Source organism: Rhagoletis zephyria, unplaced genomic scaffold (genome assembly GCF_001687245.7).
Source record: "Rhagoletis zephyria isolate East Lansing unplaced genomic scaffold, Rhagoletis_zephyria_1.1 Rzeph_scaffold_01800, whole genome shotgun sequence".
In the NCBI taxonomy this organism is placed as follows: domain Eukaryota; kingdom Metazoa; phylum Arthropoda; class Insecta; order Diptera; family Tephritidae; genus Rhagoletis; species Rhagoletis zephyria.
In genome coordinates, this window is record NW_016158884.1 from 82160 (window position 1) to 93574 (window position 11415).

Here is an 11415-nt window from a genome sequence, read left to right on the forward strand (position 1 = left end):
GGTCCGAGATGTTTAATTGATCGAGATAATACATTCAATTCGCGTAGATTTTTGAGTACTTTTTTCGTTGAAGGTGTTGCACTTTTTTTCCATACTGAAATTTGTGTACATCATTTATCATTGTCTAAGAAAAACTATAAAATAAAGCTTAATTTAAAATATTGGAATAAAAAACAACAAAGCTACACGCGCATTCATCCATATAACATAAAATCCGAACGTTCGTTATATGGAAGAAAGTGCGCAACACTTCAAACTTGCACCTTATTATACTAGAATGAATGGGCTATAAAAATGTTAACCCAAAACATGTCTACAAATTCTGAACAAAAACTGTGAATATTTGATGAAACTTTGTTGATTTTTTTCATTCTTTCAAGTTTCGATTTATTTGCAAGGTTTTTGTTTGATAATGAGCTACAATTTTATAAAAAAAAATAATTAAAATTATTTAAAAAAATAAAATAAATACCGGGTGACCGTGTAGTTTTGTCAAAGATGAAGAAAATGATGATAAAACATTAATACACTATATAGGTCAGTTCAATTAATATAATGAGATCACAATCGATAAAATGGAAATCCTCAAGGAAAATTTATAATTTCAACGCATGGAATTTACACACATTTTTTTACTTTCAACCCCCGAATTGCTCAATTACTTCTATTTCTGCAGGATCGCCATTAGTTAAATTGTATTTCCAAAGATTTTTTCAAAATAAATAGCGATGAGGGATATTGAATATTGGGTGATAAGAAATCGCAATCACCATAACGCACATCGCTGATATTACTGTTCACAATCACGTTTACTTTCACGCCCACCACTAAAAATGATTATTTAAATCTAAAGTATATATTAAATGATATTTAATATTTGCTTTAGAGATGAAATTTCGACAAATTTGTTCAAACAAAAATGTTAAGCGCATATGCAGAATGTGGAAGCGGGATTCTTCTGCTTGCCTTTCTATGTTTATATCATTTATCAGTTTAAGCACATACGATTAAATGTAAAATAAATATTTTTAATTGCGGATCCGAAAGAAATATTTATTAGCTGCATTGAGTTACGCAAAAATAGTGCCGAAAACCAATCGATTGTGCTGAAGGTGCCGGCTGCTTCCGAAAGGGCCGAAAATGGCACAATGCACACTCATTTTCCATCACTGTCACAAATACAATCTCACTATTTTGTTGACTTCCGTTTCCCTTTCCGATAACTTTTTGCTTCCGCGCTTGCGCAGCACCGCTGTGCAAAGCTTTGCACGCGCAGTCGCCCGCGAGACATATGTGCTGATTTGGGCATCCCTACTCTAGAGGATTGGAATTATCCTTTAAATGTCGCCTGATTGAGGCCGCGTTCGTGCACTTCTCTTCCTCTTAAACAAATAATTGTGCTGAACTTAGCTTTATTGCTGACTTTTCTTTAAAACTCTTTATTTTAATAATTTAATTTTACTCGCACAGCTTGTTTACAGCCACTTGCTGGCTGCCGAATTGTCAAATTTTGATTATCGATAAATCTACAGCAACTGACGATAGTTGCCATTCGTAATACAAATTTTCTTTCCAGTTGCGTTGCCAGCTGGCAACCGAACCGTGGTTGCGTTGCTATTCGTAATCGACCCATTAAATATAAATAATTGACTAACTCTAATTTAATCACCTCCAAGCGGACGCAAACCGGAGATCTCAGAACCATAATCGGTAATCTTCACTCGACGCCACAGCCGACATTTGTTAGGAAAGCAGATCGCGTAAGTTGTTCGAAATCGTCAAGATGGTGGACGGTCGCTGTAGCACATACTAGTTGATGAACTGATATTTTTACTGGCATGTTTGGTATTTCAGTGAGGAGAACTGGTATAATTATAGGCCATGACGAACTGGTATGACTTCCCCATTGAATACCAGTTTTCGAACTAGAACTTCTACCAAATTGTCTCCTTTTTTTCTTCGAGGAACTGGTATAATTATTGTTCATAACGGACTGATAAGACTTCTTTCCTTAAATAATAGTTCATGAACTGGAACTTGTGCACACTTGTTCAGCTTTTCGCTGCAGGGTATATACTAGATGTGAAAAAATCGAATTGCCTGTGAATCGTAATATTTGCATGAGTGAATAAGTACGCGGGGAGAATTTTTTTCTGGAACCAAAACACCAAAAAACACAAGAAAATCGAGGTTTGTTTTTGAATTGAGTAAAAAAATTTCTATTATCAAGAAAATCGAAGAAAATATAATTTTAAAATAAACAAGAATATATTTTTTGATTCAGTCTTGATATACACTAAAATAGATAAGAAAACGTTTCTTTAAATCATGAAAATTTTTTCTTGAAAATTATTTAATAAATTATTTCATCCGCTGTGAAAGGAATAAGTATGTCATTTTGCTCGCGGCGCACAGAGGTCTGAATAGAGAATCTAGCCGGACTAAACTATTTTATTAGATTGACGTTGATGGATTTGGTACACCACTTCGTATCTACAAGTTTATGGGGCCGCTGATTACAAATCTTCAGTCAGGTTAAAAAATCCAATATGGCGCAAAATTTTTTAAAATTTTATTAAATTCGCTCGAAACTTTTGACTCGGGCGTATTTGGAGGCGCTGATCATGAATCTGACCATGAATTTTTAAGATTCAAAATGGCGGATCCAATATGGAGGAATAATTTTTAAAAATTTATTGAACTCGCTCGAAACTTGTTACTCGGGGGTTTGTTGTAGTATCTCGGAGTTTTTATGTTGGCTGAATACTAAACGTAAAGCAGGTTTCAAAAATCCAATATGGCGGATCCGTTATGGCGGACAAATTAAAAAAATTTATTGAATTCGCTCGAAACTGGTTACTCTGGGGTTTCCGAAAATTGACAATAATTGTATTGGTGTCGGAAAAGCGCGTAAAAAGACTATATATTACCTTAAATCCACCACTTCACAGAATAAGATTTTATAAATTTCGAGTCGAAATTCAGCGGAACTATTTAGTCTTTTTTCTACTTAAATATTAAAATACAATAATTTCAAGTCCAACTTTTCACGTTGAACTTACAGAGCTATATAAACTTTATTTATTAAACTTTAGAAATAATGAAATAATCTTTTAATTACCAGTAATAACTTTATCTGCGACTTTTGCCTCTTCTCAGAGGTTTTTTTAGGAAATGTTACTAAAAATATTTCCTACTGTAAGTACGAAAAAATGATGGTGCATTTACATGGTATGAATCTGTTCATAAGCCGTATGAATTTTCCTATAAAAGAAGCACCAACTCTATAAAGAAATGAATGAAAGCGATATATATTTAACATTTTTGACTTATATACTTGGCAAGTAATTTTTTTGTAAACAACAAACAAAAAAATTGCATTTTGTGCTAACTTCGAAACTAGAGGCTTATTTTATTTTTAATGTGCTTTAAAAAGGACCTACTGCCAATAAAGCCTTGCGGTTTGCTATTTTTTTCAAATGTGTAATGCTTCCATTCAAACATCTTTGTGGATAAACAGTTTTTTGTTCAGAAATTGCTTGTTTACGTTTTTTGTCTTTCATATTAAAAACGTTTGGTATAAGTTGAAATCATAGGGATGTCGTTTTCTTTCTTTTCTCAATGCTTTTTATACTTGAAAAGGCACCAAAATATGTATTTAAAGTACAAAACATCGCATCAAGAAAATCCAAAACCTTGTATGTGAGGTTGCCTAAATTTTATAGGAGAGAGTAAAATTTGTCATAATTCAAAACGGTTCCCTCTTTTAAACTTAATTATCTCTTCTTATGTCTAAGTATCGAAATTTTAGTATAAATGATTAAGGGCTTGATGATAGGAGCTTCCGGTGAGCAAATATCTTTTTTTGGCACAAATGTCAGTTACGAGGTTTTGCAGAACCACGATACGCGATTTTTTACTTTAAACGACGATATACAGATTGGCGCTTACACAATATGTTAGTGTTTGGCCTAGCTTCTCCTCCCATATGGGGCGTGCACCTTGATTTTGTCACACAAAGGGGAAGGGCAGTTTTACGCCGACTCCGAACGGCAATTGTATTTTTATGAGAAGCTGTTTTCATGACAGAATACACTCGGAGGTTTACTATTACCAATAGAAGAGCGACAGCGAACAGCGGAGTGTATATATCGATGGCTGAGTGGAAGATCGACCTATCTCGGCAGCCAGTTCGAAAACGCCCTATCTCAGAAAACTTTTCAAAAACGCCCTACTTCAGAATTTTATTGAAAAACACTCTATCTCAGAATTTGGTTGAATAACGCCCTATTTCATAATCCGGTTCAAAAACGCCCTATCTCAAACGAAAATACATTGAAAATAAGCTGAGATAGGGCGTTTTTGAATCGGCAGCTAAGATAGGGTGTTTTCAATCAAATTCTGAAGTAGGGCATTCTTGAAAAGTTTTCTGAGATAGGGCGTTGTTGAAAATTTTTCTGAGATAGGGCGTTTTCGAACTGGCTGCTGAGATAGGTCGATCTTCCACTCAGCCATCGATATGTAATATAAAAAATAATGAGAGGTACTATAAGAAAATGTACCCAAAATTCAGGAGCAAATGAAAAAATGCTCATTGAAAATAACTCACATGTATAAATTAAATAATATAACTTAAGCGGTTACAGCGCTAAACAAAAGGAAGAGTTAGAAAAAATAGCAATGCGGTTTGAAGGAAACATAAGACCATAAAATGTTTGTTTGTTTCGTTAATTCTCCCAACCTTTTAAGATATGACACTCCATTCTTTGCATTAGTTTGCAAATATACACTTATTGTTCTACAATGGCAAACATTTTCGTGGGATTGTTTTTCTTTAATTTCGAATTGAAAATACATTACGATCATATTGTACCGAAATAAGTGTGGTATCCCTGCATTTTGTAAAAGCCAGAAAGAAGCATCAACTGTATGAAAAAATGAAAGGGAGAAGTATACATACCTTCCATAATTTTGACTTGTATGTATATTTGGCAAGTCTTTTTGTAAACAACAATAAATACACATTGTAATTTCTTTGCAATCTTGGAAAATCTAGGCTTATTTTTACTTAAATGTGATATAAAGCTCATTAAAATGTTGTGTAATGCCTTGTTATCATAGTGATTTGTATTTTTATTGTCCACCATACGTGAATTGTTTCTATTGATAAAGATCTAGTACAAAGATTTTGTATTGTTTTGAAATTGTTTGTTTATTGTTTTTAATTTTTAAAATTCCTACATTTGACATGTATGTGAATGGCGGAGTTGCCGCTTTCCTCCTTTTCGGTGGGTTTTATATTAAAAAAGGCATCAAAATGGGAAAAAACCTCCTTGGTATCTCTGCATCTGTTAAACTTTTTATGGGAAGATGTATGAAAATCCAACTTGCTATAATTTCATATGCTTAACAGTATCACAACAGTATGTTTACAGTATCTCCCCATAATTTTTCATATGAAAAAATCTATTATATGCATCCCACTCGATATCATTGAATTCCTCATAAGAACATGTAGTCCCTCTATTTTAGCGTATCAACAGTTCATATGGCTTCATACCATGTAAATGCACCATGAATTACTTAAAACTTTTAAAGGAAATGCAACTCGATTTCTGTGTGTGTTTGCAAATCTGTTTTGTGCAAAGCTTGTCCCGCTATTTTATTTTTAAATTCAACAGCAGAACGAAAAGACCTTATAATAAATGTAAATTTAATTTGGTCTTTGGTTCTCAGATTTATTCTTTTAGTAGTAAAGGAAACAAAAATAATATGGTGACCCTTTTTTCGTCAATGACCCCTTTTTTGAGACTTTCTGAAAATGGTCAACGGCAACCCTGGTTTCATTTAAATAAATCACAAGTAGAAACACTAGTAACTTTATTAAATAAATCACATTAACAGAGACTGGTAAATTCATTAAAAATTATTTTTATTTAAGAAAGAAAACTGTCGTTATAAATGTGAAGGGTGGCAACCATTAGCAAACGATAGTCCACGGAACGAGAGAAGAGCCGAGGCAGTGAGAAACAAGTCGCGTCGTCGTACTTTTTTCACTAAAAGTGAAAGTACATACCATCCATTGCGACAGCGTCACCGCCACCGTCACCATCACCGTCAACGATGGTTATGCGTCAAGTTACACACAAATCGTTTGACATTGCGCCCGAAAAATCATTAAGTCGCTGATATTCTTTGCAAAATTTGCATTTTACTTTTTCACTTCTTCTATTAGGTTTTCCTCCATTATTTTTTACATTTCGTTTTTCCATATATATTAAAATTTTCACAAACTGGAAAAATATATGTTCAAACATGTAAACAAAACACTGAATAGTTGTCATTTGACGCAATCGCATAAGCAAAATTGAGAGTTGAGCTAATTTGTGCGACACCGTCACCGTCAGCTTGCTCATGTAACAAGGCGAATTAATATAAGGTGATAGCAGGAGTACAATAACAAAAATTTACATGTATTTTGTTTTTGCTTTGGCGGCATAAACTGTCAAAATCTGTAAGAGTGTGTGTAGAAATTCAAACAAACATACACAAAATCAGCTGAGCTAGTAACACCACCTTATATTAATTCGCCTTGTCATGTAACTTACTTCATACAAATACACCGAATCAGCGTTTTTGACAACTGCCGATGACGGCGACGCAATGCACGTTATGTACTTTCACTTTAAGAATCTGTTTGGTTAAACTTAGAAATATCTAATTTAAATACGTTAAAATTCATTGCATTTATTGTTAAACTTCATAAATACACTTCAATAAAACATCTTATTTAATGTTAATACACATTAACATTTTTACATGGGGGCTCAACCTATGAACAAATAATTTTTCTCAACACTAAATCAGCGCAAAAATGTTTGAGAATGTGGGTATATAGATCGAGAAAAAAGAAGCCCAAAGCAGCAGAAGGTAAGTTTCTCGAATTGCTCAAAATTCTGGAGTCCAATAAAAGTGTATCAGTTGAACTTTTTGCGAAAATTAAACCCGACCACGACGGCGTAACAGTTCCAATTAGAACGCGGCTGCAGAATTTTAACGAAAATGCTGATGCGTACGAGTTGACAGCTAAGCAGAAATATGTGAATGCCCGAAACAAAATGAAAGGAACAGCCAAACTGTTCCTAGAGACAGTAAGCGTATCAAACTACGAATCGTTATGTAAAGCACTAATCGAAGAGTTTGACGTGAAACTCAGCAGCGCAGCGGTTCAGCAAAAACTTAGACAGAGGCAAAAGAAAAACGAAGAGAACTTTCACGAGTACGTATTACAAATGCGGAAGTTGGCAGTAGAAGTAGAAGACGAAGCAACTATTCGATATATCGTGGATGGTCTTAAGGTACGTGACGATTTGAAATATCCGTTATACAGCGCTAAAACTTTTAAGGAGTTGAGTGATCGTTATGAAATGATACAGCAAATGAGTAGCAAGCAAAGCAGCAACACACAACAAATGCAGAACTACACGAAGCCAGCGCAAAAGGGGGACACGGCGGCAGCGATACTTGCAGAATGCAAAATCAGCATTGCTTCAACTGCGGGTCAACTTCACATGTATGGTCACAGCCAGGGATGATAAATGATTCTTTTAATTTTGTACCAAATGGCCAAAAATAATGTACTAAATAAACCGAAAAAGTACCAACATTTAACAGACCATAAACACAGTTAAATGTTTTTAAATTGGAAAAATTTTCTATATAAAAGTTGCCCAAAATATTTACTTTTATAGAAATAACAAGGTTCTCGTATTCAAAACTATCTAAAACTGTAAACAACTACCACAGTTTCTGCGTTCTCCTACTCAAAATACTTGCAAAATAGGGGAAATTGAGAGCCCAAAATGACATTGAGATCTGCAGATTTTTTCTGGAAAAAATTTTAGCTGCGAAAACTTGCATTTAAGAAAATCAGCTGATCACAAATATATGTATGTTCGTGCATAACCAACAAGAAATAGGGCTTTTTGAATTATCTATTGTAAGTTTTATAAATACTGCTTGTATACAATGAAAAAAAGTAAAGTTATTAAGCACAAGTTAATCTCCTATGATTGCCGTATACAATTTTTAAATTTTGCAAAATAAATAATAATGATGAAATATTTTGGCAGAAATTGTCAGTTGATAGTTGAAAAGAAAATGGGTTAGTTTTAAAGGCACTTAGCTATATCTACTTAATTTTGTTTTAAACAGGGATGGGTGTTTAGAGGAGATCCTTTTATTTTTGAATGCGTTAAGATGTGGTATCAATTATGAGAAAAATACTTACTCATTTATATGCTAAAAATATTTTTCCTATCCAAAAGTATTTAATAGTAAACAATGCTAAACCGGGGACAATGCTCCAACCGGATAACAAATTATCAAATTTACCACCTATTAAAACTGCGAAAATGATAAGTTTAAAAGATTGCAAATTTTCTCTATATTTTGTTTCTTTGATAGCGAATGCTCATAATTTTTTTTGATGGATAATTTTGTCAGGAGAATACGAAAACACTGCCAGACCCGTTCAAAATCAAAAAATATTTACGAATAGTTACCAGTACTTGCAAGTTTTTACTGGAAATGCATTCATTAACCCAAAAAATTTGCAAGAGGGCGCATTCGAGAGCGATAGAGCTGCAAATTGTTGCAAGTAAAAATCAGGAATTTGCAGGTGTTAAAAAATCAGTCATGTGTCAATTTTAAATGTAAACAAAGTATTTAGAGGAACATGTGATAAAAACATGCTCAACACAAAACTAGTGAGATGAAAATATGGATGCATAATTTTAATCTAAGAAAGATTTTTTGATTTTTACGACTATGGGAAATATTCCCAACCAAAAGGAAAATTACGCGGCAAACCTTAAACATTATAAAGTCAAAATGGCGTAAGATGCACGTGTTTGCTAGTTTTGCGTTCAATAACTTTTTGTGATAATTTTCTTTACCTCTCAATTTCACTCTCTATGTTTCTTTTACGCTCTCGCTGTAAGTACTTACTGCAAATGTTTATGAATAGGCCTATTATCACAGCATTTTTTTTTAATTTTAGCAAAAATTTCATTTCTAATTAAACACCACATATTTACTTCTAATAATAATAATAATAGATTGGCGCTTACACATATGTTAGTGTTTGGCCAAGCTTCTCCTCTACTTCTATGAGGTAGAAAAAGATGACTATATTTTTATCCACAAAAATGCTGATTTCCAAGTATACACAGTGCGGTGAAGTGCCGTATTTTGACAAAATTTTATCAAAAATGTCAGTGTAGTACCAATGTACTTTCGACTTCCAAAATGTACCAAAAAAGTGCAATTGTACCACCAATTTCAGCACTGGTCACAATGCGAAGCGGAGATGAAATGCTTCAAGTGCAATTGTAGTGGTCACATTGTAAAGAATTGCGAGCGAGCGAACGAAAAGCATACAGTCCACATAGTAACGAACGAGAAACGAAACAAGAGAATGCAGATCAATAACAAATATTTTTCGTGTTTGACTGACACTGGCGCAAACGTGCCGCTAATGCAGCAAAGAGTTTATGAAAATAATTTTGGTAATTATACATTAAAGAAGAGCTGTGCAAAACTGTATGATTTAGGCAATATGCCAACTACTGCTAAAGGTGCTTTTGAAGCAGAAGTTAGTGTGGATAATAAAAAGCTCTGCACACTTTTCTTTTTTTATCTGACAGCAAAGTAAACTGCGAGGTGCTTGTAGGCTATGACTTCATTCGGCAATTCCAGTTGCGCCACAGTACAAAAAAGCTGTAATGCAATTAATTATTGAATATAATCCGGTAGTTAACTCTGTTGAACACCCTATTCAGATGAAAATAGTACTGAAGGGAAATCTACTTAATTTCAATGAAAGTCCGACTCGACTATCCGCAGCATTTCCGCCATTGTTAAGAATCAAGTTTATGAATGGTTAGCGCACGGTATCGTACGGGAATCAACTGCAAACATAGCAAGTAAAGTTGTACTAGCCAAAAATATCGTGTTTGCATTGATTATAGAAAACTGAATTCGGCTGTGATGAAAGATCGTTTCCCTGTACCAGTCATTGAAGAGGTTTTAGGAAAATTGCAGGCGGAAAAATTGTTTTCAGTCATGGACCTGAAAATTGGGTTTATCACGTTCCGGTAGCAGAAGATATACGGCATTTATTACAAAAGAGGGACTGTATGAATTTACGAAGGCTCCATTTGGCTTCTGTAACTCACCTGCGGTATTTGTGCGGTGCTTAATGCACATTTTTCAACAGCTTATAAATGAAGGCATAATGGAGGTATATGTTGATGATATAATAGTTTTTGGTCAAACAAGCGATGAGTGCCTGAATAATGTGCAAAAAGTATTGCATAAAGCAGAATCTTATGGACTACAGATTAAATGGGCTAAATGCAAAGAATTACCATGTTAGGTCACGAAATTCAGAACGGTGACATATGACCTGGAAAAGATAAAATTAAAGCCGTAAAAAATTTTCTATGCCTAAAAACGTTAGGGGTGTTCAAGCCTTCTTGAGCTTAACTGGCTATTTTCGAAAATTTTTTCAAAATTATGCTACCAAAGCTAATCCCGTAACACAGTTGTTGAAAAAATGTGCCATATTTGAAATAAGAGCAGCAGAACAGAAGGCAGTGTTTGAATTGGAGGCAGCGCTCACTCAAGAGCGCGTTTTAAAAATTTTCAAACAAAATGAAAAAACGCAACTACATGTCGATGCATCTAATAGCGTTTTCTTTTCTCAAAAAAAGTTCTGCCCTTTTATATGGGAACTCTTGCTTTGCGTTGCCCTGAAACCTGAGAAAATGGTGCGTTCTTTATATGAGTATGAAACAGAAAATATACTACTCCATCACAATTTATTTATAGAACTTAATAAAGCTGAATTATTCACTTGGCCTGTAAGTCTTTAACAATTTTAAAGCAAAACACTTATTTCTGATATGGAAAATAATTGCATTTTTACAAGATTAAATTAAAAATCAACCATGCAACTCTCACCCTCACGTTTATTTGAGGGCAGAAAAGGCAGCACTTTCGCCGGATCAGAGCGCAACCTGCTGAGAAAAGAACACGACGCTTTGTGAAAGGGCTGAGAAAAGAACATGAAAATGTGACAGCGCTAACACAAGGCAGAAGAAGTGCAGCCTTATTTCGAGAAAAGAAAGCGATATAAATATGGCTTCGGGTCAACGTTGGTTCAGCAGCATGAGGGTAAGTGGCATACGGTGTTCTACTGGATCCGAAAGACTTCAGCACAAGAAGAGAAACTTCACAGCTACTTTCTGGAAGTGAAGGCCGCATACTTAGCGACCAAACGTCTCCGTCATTACTTGATGGGTATTCAATTTGATTTAGTCACAGATTGTTCGGCTTTTAAGCAGACGGCTT